The 6451-nt window shown below is 32.7% G+C and overlaps 1 long non-coding RNA gene across 1 annotated transcript; it reads left to right on the forward strand.

The window, feature by feature from the left end:
• Positions 1–334: 334 nt before the first annotated feature.
• Positions 335–1495, forward strand: LOC149510874 (uncharacterized). The gene is made up of 2 exons (XR_016334872.1): positions 335–601; positions 681–1495. It is a non-coding gene; the product is annotated as an uncharacterized LOC149510874 (long non-coding RNA).
• The last annotated feature ends 4956 nt before the right edge of the window (positions 1496–6451 follow it).

Here is a 6451-nt window from a genome sequence, read left to right on the forward strand (position 1 = left end):
TATTCACTTTAAAAACTTTATAGAAAAATAAAATCACCAAGCCTTGGGTTCAAACCCAAATCAGAAGAAGTCCAAAACTATGTGGGTCAAACAAACAAGTCTAAGTTTTGGCCCAAATCAACAGTTCAAATTGTTTTCACTCGGGCTGAGACAAATTAATCAAATTGGGTCGGACCCAGCAAAGTGCAAAGAGAGCTGGATTGGTCTGCTGCAACTGGGCTGATACGGGTCGGATGAATTTGATCGGGTCCGGCCTTCAGAAGCGCGGGTCTTGGGTTAATTGAAGTGCACCGTTTCAATTGTATATATAATCCAAAAATTTTCTGCCTCTATCACTTTCGATTTCCCACTCTCTAAAAAAACAATTTCTTTGTCTCTCTCTCTAAACGGGATGAAACTGGTAGAAAACTTCAAGGTTTTCAGATTTCGGTGCCTGCGCCGCCACCGGTCGCCACGCACTGCCATCGGCCGGTCACCAATTCAGCCCAAAATTTCGTAGCCGTTTCCTCTCAGTCTCCTCATCTCAAATCTAAACTCAAGTTTTTGAAAATCGTCCACCGATGGCCTCGATCCGAAGCCAAAGTTGCTGTATTCCACCACGGTTTTCACTTCATTTCACTGTTCGATCAAGTTTATTTTTTTTAATGTTATCCTCCTCTCGATGTTCTTCGTGTTTGCAGGTTTCGATTCTTCAAAATCGCCGGTGGTCATCAGCTTAGACTTTCATTGCGTCGCTTCTGTCTCTACCGTGGGTCGGTCGCCACACTATACTGTCGCTTCTGTCTTCAACAGCCCTAAATCAACCTTGGCCCACTTCCTTTGTCCAACCACCATAAGTACCACTGAGTTGCAATGCCGGTTGTAGCTGGTTTTTTTTTTTCTTTTCTGTTTGGCACTACCCCAAAAAAGGCCCAGATTTGTTGATGCTGAAATAGCTTCTCTTGATTTTTCTTTTGGAATTTATGCGCAAACTGATGGCTTGTGTTGATGGAATAATGTTTTTAGAAGGGATTGTTTCGAAAAAATTAGGATTTTTCCTGATGAGGTTTCTGTGTTAATGATGAATTGTGGGTGGTTACTGATTCTGTCTGCAGGTTTGTGGTTTGTTTGATCTATTTGAATCTGCTTGGGGTTGTTTTAATGGCTTCTTGAGGATTGGGTGCGACAAGGGTAAGGGTACTAGCTATGGTTCTGGTAATGTGGCCTCGAGTATGGGGTTGTATTGTAGGCTGGAACGGTGGTGTAGGTTTCGATCAAGATCGGTTGTGGTGTTTGTTAAGATTGTTTTAGTGTAGGTGGGAATGTAAATGACTTTGGTTCTGGCAAGCTTGGCTGATGGATTTTGAGGTGGAGACTAGGCTGATGGGAATAAGGCCGATTGTAGGCTCTACGGTGCTGGGAATGTATCTGTGAATTGTTGCTCCATTTTTTTTTCTGTTCTATGTTCTTCCCACCATAAAACTATGGTACTGAATTTATACGGATTTTGTTTCAAGTTCAATAGAACTCCCCATCTAAAGGAGTTTCAACTCCATTTCAATTCAAGTTTTGGACTTTGATTTCAACTAAAACTTTGCAATCCGAAAAAACTCCAATCCTGAACCAATTCGGTTTTACCCGAATTTATTTTTATTTTAAATAATAATAATAATTTTAAACTAAATACAATATCAAAAATAAATTTAAAATTTTTTAAATTTAATTTTAAAATATAAATTGATTCTGAACTAAATGAAATGTTTACAAAAATTTAACACTTTCTTGATGAAATATGTTGTTTCATCATAAATACTAATTCTTTTTTGAAAACTAAAAAAGTATGACTTAAATAAATTATGAAAACTTCAACCACACAAGCTTGCTAATTAACCAAAACAAAATTTGCTCGTGCTCGTAGACATAGAGGAATGATTAATCTATTAACAAAGATTTACTTTTATTTTTTTGGAAAAATACAAGTGAATATATATATATATATATATATATATATAATAAGAGGATGAAAATTAACGGAACCAGTTTGACATCATAATAGAAAGAACATCAGCAATTCAACAATTAACTTTATGGGCGCCCAATTATTCTACGACGACCAAAACCATATGTTAAAAACAGAGAGGAAAAAAGGGAAAAAAATTAATCTCTCGAAGCCGGATGGTATGTGCATTTACTTTTACAAATGAAAACCCGAATTTAAAATTTATATTCTATTTGTCATATACTGTCTTGTTTTTATTTTATATAAAATTTAAGAAATTTTAAGTTCAAAAAAGAAAAGTAAATGCTTATAATTAAGGGTAGCAAAAGAAAGTAAGAACGATTTTTTACGACCTGATCATTTGTATGTATAGTATATGTATCAATAGATTTATTATATGTATAATATAAAAAAAGTACCATCCTCGGTCCCCCACTGTGTACGAGGGATACAATCTTTTGTTCCTTTCAATTCCGGGTTTAATTGATTGCACGGCAATGTTATCAAATATTATAAGGTATTCTCTAAACTCAGTGATTTTTATACGAGTAACGACCACCGATTTTTATCTGTTGCAGCGTAGTAAGCATGCATATATAAAATTTTCCACACTTTGGTCCTACCCCTATGATCAATCTAAGAAGTACTTAAAACGATTTGAACAGTTGTTTTTTTTTTTTTAGAGCTATTAGAATTTGAATCTTAATGTAGTTGACAAATTTAAACAACTGAGTGTTAAGAGTACTTTTCATTGATCCATTAGTCAAGATACAATGCTATAAAGCTTGAGATTGGATTTAAATAGGATCGGGGATTTTGATTGCTAATTAGTTAAATTCAATGACGGGGATGGAGTTGACTTACTTGCTGAATTATGCATATTGACTTTGCTAGTGTTTTGAGCCTCGGATTGCATATCTCGGATCAAAGGTGACTGCTGAGATTGGTGCTTGATATCCTTAATGTGTCCTATAAAAAGATGGTGCAGCAATCAACTACACCAATCTTGGATTTCGAGCCGTCTAACTGTTGAATCGAGCCGCTATGACCCGTTGACCTGTTGCGACTCTTTTGGATTTTTTTAAAAATTTATTTTATATTTTATATTTTTATTTTTTTTCTTCCAGCCATGTGTATTTTTGCATTTTTAGCTCTGTGTTATCTTAATTTTTTAAAAATAAAAATTTTTGGAAAATGTTAAAATATTTTATTTTTAAAAATAAAAATAAATTTTAGAAAATAATTGAAATATTAAAATTTTCTATTTTTTTTAAAACTAAAATAAATTTGAGAATGGTTAGAAAATAATTGAAATATCAATTTTTCTTAACTTATTTTTAAAGATAAAATAAATTTAGAAATGTTTAGAAAAAATTGAAAGCAAGAGTATCTGTCTGGTGGCCACATTCCCGGAACCAAATCCTTGGGCTTATCCACAATTATCCACTAACACTTATCTTTCTTACCCTTCGCCTTCGTAACTACTGGAGAGCTCACGAAGGCCAGCGGGGCTCTTGATTCTCTGATAACTATGCCTCGACCACGGCCTCCACTCCCTTGCCCACTTTGGCCATCGTACCCCTCCCCTGAGTCCTCTCTGGCCTACCCTAGGCCCCTTCAGTGCCCTTTCTTCTATCGCGACCAGCACTATTGCTAGTTAGTTGCTTAGCCTCTTCTCATCATTAGAACCATCAATAACAATTTTTCTCTTTGGTGCCGTTTCCCTTTTTCTCTTGAATACCCAACAAAAATAACAAGTGAAGACAGAAAAACAACTGTGCTTACCTTTAGAAAATTTTTTTAAAAAGTTTGAAAAATGTAAGAAACAGAAGAGCAGATACAAAAAGCAAAGTTCTCTTGAAAACTAATATAGAAGTGAAGTTTGAAAATCCTTTAAATCCCCCTTTTATACCCAACCAAACAACACGAGTGAAACGACACCTATTGAAATTGTTTCAAGCATTAAATGACGTTTTTGAAATGGTGTGTGTTTGGACCGTTTTAATTTATTAATGAACGATCAAAATTAATCCCCCTTAAAGTCTACCCCTTCGGTTACCCCTTTTAAAAAATAAACACATTCATTCCCTCTCAAAACAAATTCATTTCCAAAAATCACACCTATTAGTTACAAATGATTGCCCTTTAATCCCAGCACAACATGTAGCCTGACCAGCCTCACCACTCAGAAACACGGGTGCGTGCCATATACCGCTTCAACTGATACGCTCCACTCACGCACCATCCATAGCAAGTCCCAGAATTCTATGAAAATTTTTTTAAGTCTTCACCTAATGCTCCTTGTGCCTCAGCCAACCACACAGCTCACCAAAACATATTCCTTTCGCCCCAGAATGACACATCATCAACCAGGCTCACCAAAAGCACTCACCTCGCCCCACAGTGACGCCCTAGCAAAGACTGCTCGCCAAACTTCTCTCGCCTTGCAGGGACACGTCACTAAAATCAACTTGCCAGGCTAAAATTGCTTCCAAGCCAAATGATATTTTTTCTAGACTTTGGACAGTGGTTTAAAGGAGTTCACTTTATAACTACCTTTAGACTTGAAGGCAAATGTTACGCCTATTTACTCGGTCAACCTCTGGTCAACATGGTTAACTCTCTAAGTCATTTAGATAGTACACGCTGGATTGCCATGTCATCTTTACTTAGAGGACTGGCTCACCCTTCGTTAAAGAAAGGGCTTGTCCAAAATTTCACTGGCATCCCATTAAGTCATTACTTTAAACTGAATACTTAACCTTCAATTTTTTTAAAATTATTAAATATGATTCACGTTTACTTAAAATTATTAAATATAATTCACATCTTCTTACATAAACTCTTATCGAGCTTCACATATATTTTACATTAACTATTAACTATTAACTATCCTAATTAAATCATCACTCATTGTCTCATGTGTAAAGTAAAAATGAGCTCAGGTACATAAGAGAGAACACCCATACTTCACACTTAAGCATTTTCTCTTCATTGAAACTTTATCCATACATTTCATCTCTTTTCTTACCTTCCTATCTGCATCCCAATGACATTAATGTCAAAGCATGTCTCAGAGAAATAACTCTGATGTCCTCTGATTGTGTTTTCTAGTTGCAGGTTCAAGCCATACAACCTTCAACAACCTTACACTAGTTCCCTCCAGCTAAGGCATCAAAAACACCATTAACAGTCATTTTTACTTAAGTAGTCAATCAGCTTAATAATTTTATTTAACTGAAATATTTTGTTTTAGTTTTATTTTTAACATCTAAATATTTATTATTTCTTAGACTTGTACATGAGCTAAGTTACATGTCCAAATTCCAAGGCTCACTTAATAGTTGAGACGATTTGAAGGATAATATAAAGATCATTAAACAAGTTTGGACAAAAATGAGACTTGTTAGGAAAAGGGTTCGGTTTTGGTTATAACATTCAAGGTTCGAACTCAGCTCGATTTTATCCATTGTTTTAATTATATAATATATTATTTATATATATTAAATAATTTACATTATATAAAAATATGTATAATATTATTATAGTCTAAATATTAGAAAATACGTTGATTTATCTAACTTTAAAACTTAATAAATAAAAAGGCAAGAATACTAACGATTAAATAAAAACTATCATTTTAATTTTTTAGAAAAAAAATCTAATCAAGTTTGGATTATATTATTTAATAATTTTGATGGATTTGGATAGAATTTGAGATCTGAATTGTTAATGTGAGCTAAGCTAGGACAAACATATAATATGTTGTTACCATATCCTAACTTGATTTGAATTAAACCCGGCCCATGTAAATATTTCTCCTGAAATTCTATTACTAGTAAATCCATCTTGCTAAATGGCGTTCCTTCCTTCTTTCCTTTTTTTTTTTTTTTTTTATCTTTTAATTTTTTTTAATTTTTTCAATTTTAAAAAATAATTTTTAGATATTTTAAAAAATTGTTATAAAATTTTTATAAATATTTTTTTCAGATTTTATAATTATTTAATTTTTTTGCTTTTTAAAAATATTTAAATAATTTCCCTAGAAATTACCAAAAAATAAAAAATATTTTTAAAAAGTTTTGTTTTTTGGTGGAACCAATTTATATCAAAATTTTCCTTTCTACTTTTCATTTTTACTCTTCTTTTACTTTTCTCTTTTTTTTTAAAAAAAAAAATTTAATTTTTAGATTTTATTTTTTTGGAACTCACTTGATATCAAAGATATGTTACTTGTTTTTTTTGTTTTTTTTCTCTTTTTTCTCTTTTTATATTTTTTTATATATTTAATAAATATTTTTTAATTTTTACTTTTTTGTAAATTTTTGTTTTACTTTTTCTTTTTTCATTTTAAACTAATTACTTTTAAAAATATCATATATATATATATATATATATATATCTATACACTTAAAGTAAGTAGATTTTGGAGGGAAGGTGAGGGTGTCCACATCGTGCCCCTCCCTTCCTCCA

Source organism: Durio zibethinus, chromosome 27, assembly GCF_047325235.1.
Source record: "Durio zibethinus cultivar Kanyao isolate XHJ-2024 chromosome 27, ASM4732523v1, whole genome shotgun sequence".
Taxonomy (NCBI): Eukaryota; Viridiplantae; Streptophyta; class Magnoliopsida; order Malvales; family Malvaceae; genus Durio; species Durio zibethinus.